Here is a 13,882-nt window from a genome sequence, read left to right on the forward strand (position 1 = left end):
GATTTTTATATGTTTTAGGCATGCCTTCACATGGTTTTAGATGGTATGGTCCACCTGTGTTCCATGTATGATTAATTTTTGGAATATCCCATAACCTAAAGGAGACTCATCAAAAGCACGGTGTTGACGTTCGACGCACATCACAGTGGGGTCCAGACAGCTCGATCTCATGGGAACTTCCCATGAGGTCAACCTTGCAGTACCATATATAGACATATAGCAAACTCTTTAGGGCCCGTTCGGCCGGGTGGATTGGAAGGGATTGGATGGTATTGGAAGGGATTGGAAGTTAAATCCCGGGATTGGCCGGGTGTGCCAAACAGACTGGGTGATCTGATCCCAGGATATAACAATCCCATGCATCTTAAGACAATCCACCGACATCACCATCATTACCTTTAAATCCCATCCAATCCACCCTAATCCCTTTAAATTTGGCTGGGACGTGTTTGGTTCGAGGGGTTGGAAGGGATGGGAAGGTTTAATCCCGGGATTGGCCGGGCATGCCAAACAGACTCGATATAGCAATCCCGGGATATAGCAATCTCATAGATCTTAAGACAATCCACTGACAACACCATCATTACCTTGAAATCCATGCAATCCACCCTAATACCATTCAATCCCTTCCAATCCACCCGGCTAAACGGGCCCTTAAAGTTTTTATTATTTTCAGAGCTTACATCGGTAATAAAAGTGTGATATCTTAAAAATTCTTTGATATTTTGAAATTTTCGAGATAATATCATTTACTCTTGTTTCTTGATATTATCGTGGTATTTTGAAAATGTAGGGGACCAGGGGAGAGAGAGAGAGAGAGAGAGAGAGAGAGAGAGAGAGAGACGAGAGACTGATAGGTACATTGATTCAGGCTTTAGGAATTGTAGCTGGAGGTACACCGATGAATGGTTCAAAAGTGGGCCATCTTTACTAAAAGGTGTCATAATCGTTTAAGCACCCATGTCCAGCTCCTGTGCATGGATTTTAGCCCACTCATTAGGTTGGCCACACTTGTTGGGCGACAGCTATCAATAAAAAATTGACGGTGGACGAGAATAAATGCACACTTCGAAACCATCCAACGAGGGAGCTTCCTGATTTCAGACATTGTCATCGACTTAGTGGGGCCCACCAAATTGTACACATGGCATGCATGACCACATGTTAAAACTATTGGGAGCGTTGCACAAAAACCTTAGGATCTCGCCTCCAAAAAACACTAGAATTATGGGATATAATAAACCAATGAAATAAGTCAAAGCATGAACACACGACACAAGGAATTTTACGTGGAAAATCCTCAAGGAGGTAAAAACTATGGGACCTCGTCAAGAGCAACGATTCACTATGAAGTAGAACGTTGCAACCGATCTCAAGCACACACTGCTTGGATCAATTTTCCTCACTCACATATGAGTGGATGAACAATAAGAGAATAATAAAAATAGAGAGATCTCACCAATCACGAGGACGTAGAAGCGTTAAGACTTTGACTGCAAAATAGATTACCTCTACGAGCAGAATTCTCCCTTTCACAAGCTTCTTATCTTTCTTTTCTCTTTCTCTCAACTTTTGATAGCCTTAAAACCCTTTAGTAAACCCTTGCATAGCTTTAGAAAACCTCCTTTTCATACCCTAGAATAACCCTAGGACCCCTATTTATAGTTTAGGAAACTTCTTTCCACACCTCTGCGAAAATCGCCTCAAATTTACGTAGTCCGCACCAAATCCGGACAGAATCTGTGTAACCCTCGACTGGTCGAGACAGACCCTCGATTGGTCGAGGCCAAAAAATAGAGCTTGCTGGACTTTGAGTCGAGCAAGCCTCGACCGGTCGAGTAGAGCAATGAAACATCAGTTTTTTTTTTACAACCGTCTACTCTATCTCTCCTCTGAACAGAGGAGGAAAACCCCATCAAAAACAATGAAATTGTGGGCACCAAATGTAATTTTTTTTTTCCAATTTACATCAAATACACCAATATTCTTTATATATATATATATATATATATATATATATATATATATATATATATATATATATATATATATATATATATATATATATATATATATATATATATATAAATCACAACAAAACCATACTACCCCTCTTTCATATGAATTTTGATTACTATTGATTTTCAAATTACTTTATTTCACATTGGTTTTTTTTTAAAAAATAAAAATAAAAATTGCCGGTGCATTAGGGTTCAAAGTGGAGCGGGTTGGGCCGGGTTAATGCTCGACCATAGCCTAACTTAAAGTTCATATACCTCAATCTTAACCTAACCCAACCTCGTCTAAGAATTCTCAACCCAAGCTCAACACAAGTGGGCTCCGTCGGATTAGTTAGGTGGATATATGTTATATTTTCGTTGGTGTGTAATATTTCAATAAACATCGTACTTTTTATACATATGATTTTATTAATTATACGTGTAGTTATTTATTGTAAAGAAGTTCATTTTTTATCTAAACAAACAAGCTAAAATATAGATCAACTACTCATTTACAAGTCATGTTTTGTAGTACGCAATCTATTGGGAGAGAGAAATCTGTCATATCTTGTTAGCTAGAGTCATCGAAAATGACGTAGACCAATAAAACCTGATGGCATTGGAATTTCCCGTGCCTTTAACACAAACAATCCACACTCAGTTATAATTTATAAGGAACTTATATATTGATCTAGTTCGGATTTGAGTCGGGCAACCCAAGACCTCAACCCAAGTTTTATCGGATTGGTGTTTGTATAGCCCAAGCTTGAGACTGGATGCGGATCCTGCCCAAGCCTAACCCAATGTTATGTCAGGTTGGTCGGGTTGAACCTGCCCGACTTTCAGTCCTGCAATAATATCAAATAGAGGTTACCATGTGCCAGCATGATACAGGTGAAATATGCAAGCCATCCATCATAGGACCTCACGGGCAGGATGCTAGTGGTGAAAGATAAGGTAAATCTACTTAGCATGTGTGCCATGATTTTAGAAATAAGTGGATGATTAAAGGATCCTTACTCTTGCTCGGGTGGTAGACTCTCAGGAATTTCCACACCCAGTCAAGGGTTTGAGTATCCACAAGTGGTAAAATTCTACTAGCGTGAGTGTGTGGGGTGTGTAAAAATTAAAAAAAAAAAGACAAAAAAAATTGGATGATTAAAAGACAATATGTTGATTTTTCAACAACCATTCACTATGTCCCACCTGGCTAGTAGAATGACCAGATTCTTTGAATATGAAATCTAAATAATGATACCCTTTTGATGGATGGCTTGGATATTTGGATCACAAGTATACAATTTGTAAGATGGCCATGTGCATGTGCATGGATCGCCCTACTCTCCCACCCTATTAAATAGTTCACATAAATGGTTAGATATGCCCCCAATTTTAAGCTCATATCATGAAAACCAGCTTAATCTATAACTCAAGTGGGCCACACCACAGGGAACAAGTTGGAGCAATTGGGAGGTGGACGACAACCATAGAATCTTCTAGATTGAGTATGGGGCCCACATGATGTGTATATGCCATCCCATCCATTCATCACACACACACACCTTATTAGATTGAAGGTACATCCAACAAAAATTTCCAGTCCATAACTCAAGCATGCTATACCATATGAATTAAATGTTGTAGATGTAATTCGACATTGTTCCCTGTGGTGTGGCCCACGTGAGTTTTAGAAGGGTCTTGATTTTAAGATGCATGCTAGACATGAGGCAGTGCACATGATATGTTGTTTGGATTGTATATGCATGTTACCGTGAGTATTTTTTTAAATGATCGTTTCTATATCTTGGGCCAATAATTCATGAGAGTGGAGTGGCTGAGAAAGATGTTTTGCTTCAAATTCAAGTAGAATTGAAGATAATGCCTCTAGAATTTCATGTAATCATCTTGCATTACTTAAACTAAAGGAGAAATTTTATAATTAAATAGCCGTCAGACCAACCATGCTTTATGCGATAGAATATCTAGTAGACAAGGAAGAGTAGGTTCGTGGTACGGTTATAATTGAAATGAGGATGTTGAGATAAATGAGTACAAAGACAAAAAAATAAATTTAGAAATGAATGCATTCAATAAAATTTACAAGCAATGTTAAATGATAACAAAATGAGAAAAAATGAATTTATATAATTCGGTCATATGTAATGGAAATCAATAACTACACCAATTAGAAACAGTAATGGGCTGAGCTCAAGTCAAGCAAAATCAAAATTTTAAATAGGCCCTCACCCAAACAATTCAAAATATAGGCCAACACCCGTCCAAAGGCAAGGACATTAATAGCCCTAAAGAGTGAGTTATTACAGGTTAAAGGTTCTAAAGGAGTGTTTGTTTTTTTATTTATTAGTGTAATTCATTGTGAATAAGTAATAACCATTTATCCAATACCAATGTTAGGTTAATAGGAAGCTTGTTTGTAGAGCTTTCTACTTCATAAATTACATTAGTATAATTTCTAATTGTAAAAGTTGCGGGGGCTCATGGTGATGTATGTATCTGATCTATGTAGTCTGTCCATTCTGCCAACTCATTTTAGGACATGAGCCCAAAAATGAGGTAGATCCGAAGCTTAAGTAGACCACACCATATGAAATGATTTGAATTAAACACCCAATATTGAAAAATTTTTGAGAGCTACAAAAGTTTTGGATCAAGCGAATACTTGTGTAGACTCTTCATATATGTTAGTGTAATCTTATGAATAAGTTGGATGATTAGATACACATCCCTGTGGGCCCTAAAAAAGTTTTAATTTTGAATCGTAAACATCATTAATCCCATGTTTCATGTGATGAGGTCCAATTAAGCTTTCAATTTGTCTCATATTTTAGTTCATGCCTCAAAATGAGATGCTAAAACGTAAAAACGACATGAATCAAACACATATATTATTGGGGATTTGTGATGCGGAATCACATAGATCTAGATCTAGGATAGCAATCCAATAACGTCAAGCAATCACTAGGGAACACAAAGATTTAACGTGAAAAATCCTTACAGGAAAAAACCACGGCACAAAGTGACAGAAATCCACTATGAAATAGAAATTACAAGAAAGAGGACTTACCCGATTCAAACAACCTCGAATCTCACCCTTGCTACACCCTTTGATAACCCTAGAACCATTTATGAACCCTTGAAAAACTTTTAGAAAGCTTTAAAATACATTAGACTAGCCCTAGGGACCTCTATTTATAGTTTAGGAAACTTCACTTACACACCTAGTTCGAAAAAGTCCGGAAACCGCCTCAAATTTACGCAGTCTGCGCAGGATCTGCGTAGCCTCGACTGGTCGAGCAACCCGCTCGACTGATCGAGTCATCCCCTGACTGGTCGAGCAGCCTGAACACCAAAAAACATAGGTCGTTAAACTTTGAGTCAATCAGGTCTCGACTGGTCAAGTAGACCCTCGACTGGTCGAGCCATGCTCTCGACCGATCGAGCAAACCCAAATTCAGATTGAATACAACTGTTCTGACAACATATATCACCGTGGAGCCCATGGATTTTAACAATACCCAATTCCTCTTCGATTTCATATATTTGATGATATTTTCAAGCCATAATTACCTAATTATTATCATTTCATATAATTATATCTCAAAAGTCATCATATATTAGCAATTTATTTCTATTTACATTGAAAAAACAAACACTCTACATTAATAAAATATAGGTCCAAAAAAAAGTCATGAATGAATGTAGTAAGAAAGTAGTTAATGGCCTATATTCTAACTAAAGTTTTGGCCATTGATAGAGTACACTTGCGGAAAAGGACAGATAATCTGGAATAAGGCTTACATGGTGACGAGGACAACGACGGCCCACATTGCCGTGCTCCTGCAGCTGCTTGTCTGTATGGTAACTCGCATTGGTTTCTACATATGTGCTCTTGGTTGCATTTGGGACACCTGTCTGATCTAACCGATTGATCATGACCGTCCATTAGGCCCACACACATTTCAAGGGCTATGACCCATAAAGCACACCAATCAGATTATTCTAGCCCTTATGATCAATAACCAGCGAAAAATGGACGGTGAAAATTAGTCTGGGTGAACAAAAATGGATAGATGTGGATAGATTGGGACATTGATGTATGCTTTGTGAAAGGTAGTTAAAGGTACACCGAAGGATGGCCTAATCAACCGTCGCTACCAGCCTGCCCTCATTCTTCAACCACTAATGTTTTTAAATCCTGTGCGTCCGTTAGCATTCATTAGGTGGCCCACACTCGGAGCGGATTGCGTGATGAGCTCACCACGCTCGTGGATGTTCTGTGGGGCCCGCCATGATGTATGTGTTTTATCCACACCGTCCATCCATTTTTCCAGCTCATTTTAGCGTAGGATCCCAAAATTGAAGCATATCCAAAGCTAAAGTGGACCACACCGCAGAAAAAATGGGGATAGAGACATACACCGTTGAAACATTCTCGGGGCCCCATAGTGATGTTTCTGAACTAAAGGAAAACATAAATATCAGCTTGATCCAAAAACTTCCGTGATCTTAAGAAGTTTTCAACGGTGAGAGTCCAATTCCCACTTTTACTGTGTTGTGATCTACTTGAGATTTGGATATGCTTCAATTTTATGCTTGTGCTATAAAATGAGCGGGAGATAGATGAATAATATGGATAAAACACATACATCATGGTGGAGCCCATAAAGTGTCCACACTACGCTACAGTATGGTGAGCTCCGGACAATGCATGCCCAAAATGATATAAAATCACCAACACATGTTTGTGAGCTGCCTTATGAGAGGTCTCTCTTGGCCTTGGGGAGGCTGGCAAACAGGCTGGATCAGGGTGGGCCTGACCAAGCTGAAGCAAAGTCTCAAAGACAAAAACTGGATTTGACTAAGCCTAGTTGAGTTGAGTAGACTCAAAAGCTCATACCTGTATATTGATTAGAGTTGGGCATCGAGTCGAGTTGGACTAAGTTAGGACTAACTCGACTTGACTCGGTTTTGAAATAGACATGATCTGAACTCAACCTAACTCAATATCGAGTCCAGCATACTTGACCTGATCTGGGTCTGGATCTGGCTTAGACTAATCCGGACTGAGTCCGACCCGATCACAGGTAATGAGTCAGGTCGAGTCAGCATCGAGTCGGGTTAGGTGCGGCACGTATCAACGGGCTGAAAACATGGCTCAAAACCTAAGTGCACCTGCCGGAATTGCAACCTCTCCATTAGCTACATGGCATCTCAGAGCTAAAATATCAATCTAGGTTGTTTATTATTATTATTATTATTATTATTATTATATGTACGAGTTGGGTTTCGAATCAAGTCGAGTCAATACTGAGTCATATTTCAGGTAGAGTCGAGTCGAGTTACCGGGTGACCTGAACTTGACTCGGTTTGAATTCGGATTGAACGAAGTCTACTCGATTCGGATCGACTCACCCACTCAGGTCGGATCAAGTCGGGTTTAAACGAGTCAAACAAGTCAAGTGTATCAAGTCGAATCATCCCGTGCCCAGCTCTAATCTTGACATCCAACCATTACAATATGTTGGCTTGACATGAGGGTCACTTAATGCAAAAATCAGCCCCCCTTACCACACCATATGCAATGTCTAACTATTGATAAATAGTAAAATACAAGTGTTGTCCACTAAATGAGTGGTTGTGGCTAAGTTTTGTGTAAGAAAATCTTCACAGCGAGGCCAACCTATTGTCCCTGCCATGAAATATTGTAAGTAGGGTTATGATTAGTCAAACTTAGTTTTATCAAGTTTCAATAAGTTGTTGAGATTTGCTAAGTTTTTCATGGTCTATATTCACACCATGAAATATAATGTCTAATCATTGATAAATAGCAAAATACAAGTGTGGTCCGCTTAATGAGCGGTTTTGCTGAGTTCCTCGTTGTGAGGTCAATCTATTGGTCTACCATGAAAGGTTGAAAGTTATCCACTAGGCGGACTATAAATTATGATCCTACCTATCGTACTTGAGACTTTCTCTAAATAATTCTTTTTACACATGCACTCACACTACTGTGATTCCACCACAATGGGTTCTGGGTTCTCAAACCCATGATTTTGTGTTGAAACTCTTGTAAGGTTTTTTTTTGTTATTGGTTAGCACGTCAGTACACACCCCACTTAGGATTAGATACCAAGACCTTAATGTTGAAATGAGGTTATTTCACTCAGTCTACCCCTTGAGAGCTATGAAGCATGAGTAAGGATTCAATTCAGTAGTATCATAAAAAGAATTTGAATTCTTTGCTTGTCACAAGCAGAAAGATTTTACTTTCCTGCAATGTGATTGGTCCATATTATCACCACTGTTGTCAATACTACTGCATTAAATATATTGTGTGATGATGTGGTCCAATTAGATTGCAACAAGCAGGATTTTCCCACCTGTGGCAGGCAGACGATCAAAATTCATATAAAAATAACGTGGACGGACTTTAATCAAGTTTCAATTAGTTGCTGAGATTTGCCAAGTTTTCTGTCATCCTTGTTCAGCTTTTCTTGACTTTTAACTAGATCTTATTTTTCTAAGCAGCAGTGAAATCTGGTCAAGATGAGTTAATTCAGGTGAGTTTAGTCGACTCAGGTGAGTCAACTCGAAATTTCTCAAGTTTTTACACCGTGTTGTTTCATGTCCAAGTCCAGCCCATGAGCCGTGAACCAAGGATCTAAGGTCAGGTCTACTCTTGTCAAGGTTTAAAGCCTCCAAGCTAGGGTTTTCCACTGGTCATACCTCCATCAAGTGGGTCCCATTACATATATTCCATAGAACCAAAATCAAGCCATTCCAGTCAGCAAGCAGTCCCCACTTGTCATAAAATGTGGACCGTTGGTCAGTTCTTTCTATTTCAACCATCCAAAATTTCCAGAAATGCATGACCCACATGGTAAAAAGTCCATCATGATGCCCACTAGATGAACGGCACAGATCTCTCATACACGTGACACTTCAGATGGCTTCTGCGACAGTAGTAGTAGTTTGTCGTGATAGATTTTGCTTTTTTCTCAGTTTTCGGCTCTTGTTGGTGTCCAAGGGTTACAAGTGCATTCATCCCCCTTTGGAATCCAACAGCGGCCAGAAAGGTCTTACACAGTTACATTGTATCTCAGTGTAAGGCACCGTTGAAGCTCGACCTATCTATTGGTCCCGCCATGAAATGTTGAAAGTTGAGTTATGATTAGTGAAACTAAGTTTTATCAAGTTTTAGTAAGTTGTTGAGATTTGCTAAGTTTTTCATGGTCTATGTCCACACCATGAAAAATAATATCAAACCATTGATAAATAGAAAAATATAAATGTGGTCCTCTAAATGAGTAGTTGAGGCTGAGTTCCTCCTTGTGAGGCCATAAATTGTGGTACAAGGCTATGAGCTAATGTATTTAAGACTTTCTCTAAATAATTTTATTTTTATTTTACACATGCACTCACACCACAATGGGAACTCAAACCCATGAACTTGTGTTGAAACTCTTGTGAGTTTTTTTTTTTTTTTTTAAATTCCTTAGCATGTCTCACTTGGAAATCAATACTAAGACCTCAAGTTTGAAACAAGGTTATTTTCATTCAGTCTGCCACTTAAGCTACGAGCCATGCCTAAGGATCCTTTACTTGCTATAAGTAGAAAAATCTTGCTTCCCTGCAATATGATTGGTCCATGTTATCGCTGCATTAAATGCAGTGTGTGATGATATGGTCCCATTAAATTGCAACAAGCAAGATTTTACAACTGGTGGTAAGTAGAGCATCGGGATTCATATAAAAATAATGTGGACTTATGATTAGTTCGACTGATTTTTATAAAGTTTCAATTAGTTGCTGAGATTTGCCAAGTTTTTCATATAAAAACATGCAGACCGTTGGCTTTTCTTGACTTTTGACTAATCTTATTTTTCCAAGTACCAGTGAAATCTGGTCAAGTTGAGTAAATACAGGTGAGTTGTGTTGAGTCGACTCATGTGAGTCAACTCAAAAATTTTCAAGTTTTTACACTGAATTGTAGCATTTCCAAGTCCAGCCCATGAGCCAGCTACGGTTTTCCACTGGTCTGAGTCTGGGTCATACCTGACTCGTGGGAATCGACTTAGACTCAGTTCGGACCTATACGAGTCTGTAATGTACCTCACCACCTATTCACTCCTGACTCACCATTGACTCGGGCGAGTCATGACTCGACTCAAAGCTGGTCGAGTCCTAAGGCTCATCAGATGAGCATCTCTTCACATTTTTCACATTCACACGTGTTTTGTATTTGATGAGGTGCGTGTCGGCATTATCAAATGAGTAAACACCATAGCTACTCGCACGAAGGAGCCATGCACAATCTGCTCTCACACATCTTCCATCATCTGCAAGATCCGGGCCGTCCATCAAGTGGGTCCCATTACATAAATTCCATAGAACTAAAATCAAGCCATTCCAGTCAGCTAGCAGTCCCCACTTGTCATAAAATATGGACGGTTGGTCAGTTTTTTCTTCTTTAACCATCCAAAACTTCCATAAATGCATGACCCACATGGTAAAAAGTCCATCATGATGCCCATTAGATGAACGGCACAGATCTCTCACACACGTGACACTTCAGATGGGTACCCGCGAGAGTAGTAGTCGTTTGTCGTGATGGATTTTGCTTTTTCGTCATTTTTCGACACTTGTTGGTGTCCAAGGGTTACAAATGCATTCATCCCCCTTTGGAATCCATCAGCGGCCAGAAAGGACTTACATTGTATCTCAGTGTAGGGTACCGTTCCGTTGAAGCTCGGCCTAACCCTTGAACGGCTTGTAAGCCGAGCTGATATACACTGAATCTCAGTGTATACATATCGCATCTTCCTTCTAATTGGGCCCTGCCATTCTTGATCGTAACCGCTCAATTGGTGGGCCACACATGGACAATAAAAAAACATCTAGAAAAATGAAAACCAACGGTCTGCATGCAACATGTGTGTACCCGGTCCACGACATTTCTACTCTGTGCGTGTGCGCGTGTTTTATATATATATATATATATATATATATATATATATATATATATATATATATATATATATATATATAATGTTTGTGTAGGAAAATGGTATCACGAGGTTGACCTCTTTCTTTTCCATTTTCCAAATGGTGACTCATCTTTATCAATTTTTTTTATATTTGAGTATACATATTTTCTCCTTCATTTCTTTCTACGGCTAGTTTGATTTTCCAAATTGCATGTAAATGCAATGGAAAATAGTAATTATTATTACTTCGTTTGTTTGAAAATGCATTTGCATTTCTATCTTGAAAACCGAGTTAAAAAGATTGGTTTAAATTTCTGGGCCCCACCATGATATATATATATATAAAATAAAAAAGCCATCTATGAATTTTAGCGTAACATTTTAAGGCATGAGCCAAAAAATAAGCCTGATCCAACACTTAGGTGGCCCACATTAAGGGGCCATTTGATTTTCGATTCTTTGTGGTAAATACAGGTAAATGTAAATAATCATTATTTACATTTCCGCCTGCAAGACTTTCGGGTGGAAGTAGTAGTTGGGTGATCCTGTTTGCTTGCTCCCGTGATGGCTGTAAATACGGTGAAGACTTACCTGACGCTGTTTGATTTGTAGCTTGCAAATGACCTGCAAGAGTACGGCAGTCGTTGGATGGAGCGTAATAGTTTTCGCCACTACGAATGACCTGCAGGAGTACAGCGAATTTCGTACATGACGCAGATTGGGTACTAACCCCTCCCGTCCATCTCTGAGGAGCCACCGTGCTGTATGTATTTTATCCACACCGTCCATCCGTTTTTAAACAAAATTTTAGAGTGGGAGCCCAAAATTTTGCCATATCTAAGTCTCAAATGGACCCATACAGTGGGATTTAACGCCTGCCATTAATAATTTCTTAGGAGCGTACGGTGTTTCATGACATCTGATATTTGTGTTCCCGCGCATCCAGGTATATGTTAACCTTTTGAACGGTTGGATGACAAATAAAAATATCATGGGCCTCTCGAATGTCTCAACGATGGATGAAATTTTCACCACAGCGCCCTGTGGTGTGGCCCACTTAAGCCCTGGATCTGCCAAAGTTGGGGCCTTATTCACTAATATGATCTGTCAAAATGGATGTACGGCGCGGATAATATACATACACAATGGTGGGCGCCAAAGGGCCCGTGCCAGGACCGAGTCAATCCAGGCAGGGGCAGGACGCAGTCCATGTCCTTCTAAAATTTCCTTTTCAAACTTCTTTATTACTCAGTTCATGGGACATCAAAACCTTGTTAGGGCCTACGGTGATGTTTATTTGTCATCCAACCTGTTCATAACATCACACAGATATGGATGAAAGGACCACATAAATATTAGCTTGATCCAAAAATTCTGTGGGCCTGATAAGTTTTCAACGGTAGAATTTCAATTCACATGTTTCCCGTGGTGAGGTTCACTTGAGATTTGGATATATTTCATTTTTGGTCTCAAGGCATACATCTATCTTTTAAAATGGATGGATGGAGTAGATAAAATACGTGTATCACGGTGGACCCCACAGAGTCTACTCAGTATGCTTATCGTATTGAGTTACTTAGTACGCAATGCGTTTCGGTCCGGGTGGGAGTCTTTGCAAATCTGCGTCCATACCTTTGTCGTACAGGGTTTGGAACACAGATTGTTTAATCCCCTGCCACCAGCCACTGGATTATGGTCGGTGCTCTATGGGCCCACCATGATGTATGTGTTTCACCCATTTATGGCTACGTTTTGAGATTCAACTGACCTGTTGAGAGGATGAAGAACGGTAGGAAACCGGCAACTCGTTTTACCTGTTGCAACAGAAGATGATAAGTAGGTTGCATTCGTACTGAAAAATGAAGAAGACAATCCAGATAGAACAGAACACATACCAGGAGCCCAGTGACGGTGGAGGGTGGTTGTTAACACGGACGTCATGATGTTTTTATAACATTACTCCGTTGCAGGCACAGTGATTATTTACTCCCGAGGAACAGATTCATATTTCAACCCATCCGTCTCACGTCACTGGTGAAAAATGATGGCTACGGGTGATAGCTGTTTGTAGTAGTAGGCTACGATGGAGCTTTAGGTGGGTGGAAGACCCTCCATTTGATCTCAAATATGGCCCACCATACATGTGTTTGCTACAATCCATGCCGACCAGTATTTCCGTAATAAGGATTAAGCTGTTTAATCTAAAAATGAAACTTCCACCACTACGAAGTGGATCACAATATAGAAGAGCCCAGTACAAGCCGCTGCAACCATTGAAGGAGATGGGAGACCCAACTCCTACATCGCAAAACCGTCCAGGGTTATCCCATAAAATCAGCCACCTGGTGTGATGGAGGGTGCGGATCTCCTTTGTTGATGACGGTGGACCCCACATGAAGCTTCCGAACACCCCGTGCGTTGCATATGCGTGCACCGAGCCATTACATACGTGATTTCGTTCCAATGCGGATAACCATTGCATCTCTTCCGTAGGAAGAAATCCTGCAGGAAATCTCACTTTATATTCAAATGGCAAAAATATCTCTGACAGCCGTAATTCCGAGAATTTCGCGGGTGAATTGTGAAATCAAACAGACCTTAAAGAAAACAATGGCACCAATACTTTTTTAACGGTAGATATTTGATTCCCTAAATCTTGTAGTGTGACCCACTTAAGCTTTGTATCAACCTCATTTTTTTGGTCAAGCCCTAAATTCAACTGGCATAACAGATGGACAGTGTGGGTAACACACAAACATCATGGTGGGCCCCATATATATTTCACAGTCTCCTCAGGTAGAGATAAAAAAAAAGGTGTCAAATCAAACATTGATAACAATGCTGTAATTACCTAATGAAATAATTACTACTCAC

The sequence above is a fragment of the Magnolia sinica genome, chromosome 17 (genome assembly GCF_029962835.1).
Source record: "Magnolia sinica isolate HGM2019 chromosome 17, MsV1, whole genome shotgun sequence".
NCBI classification, from domain to species: Eukaryota; Viridiplantae; Streptophyta; class Magnoliopsida; order Magnoliales; family Magnoliaceae; genus Magnolia; species Magnolia sinica.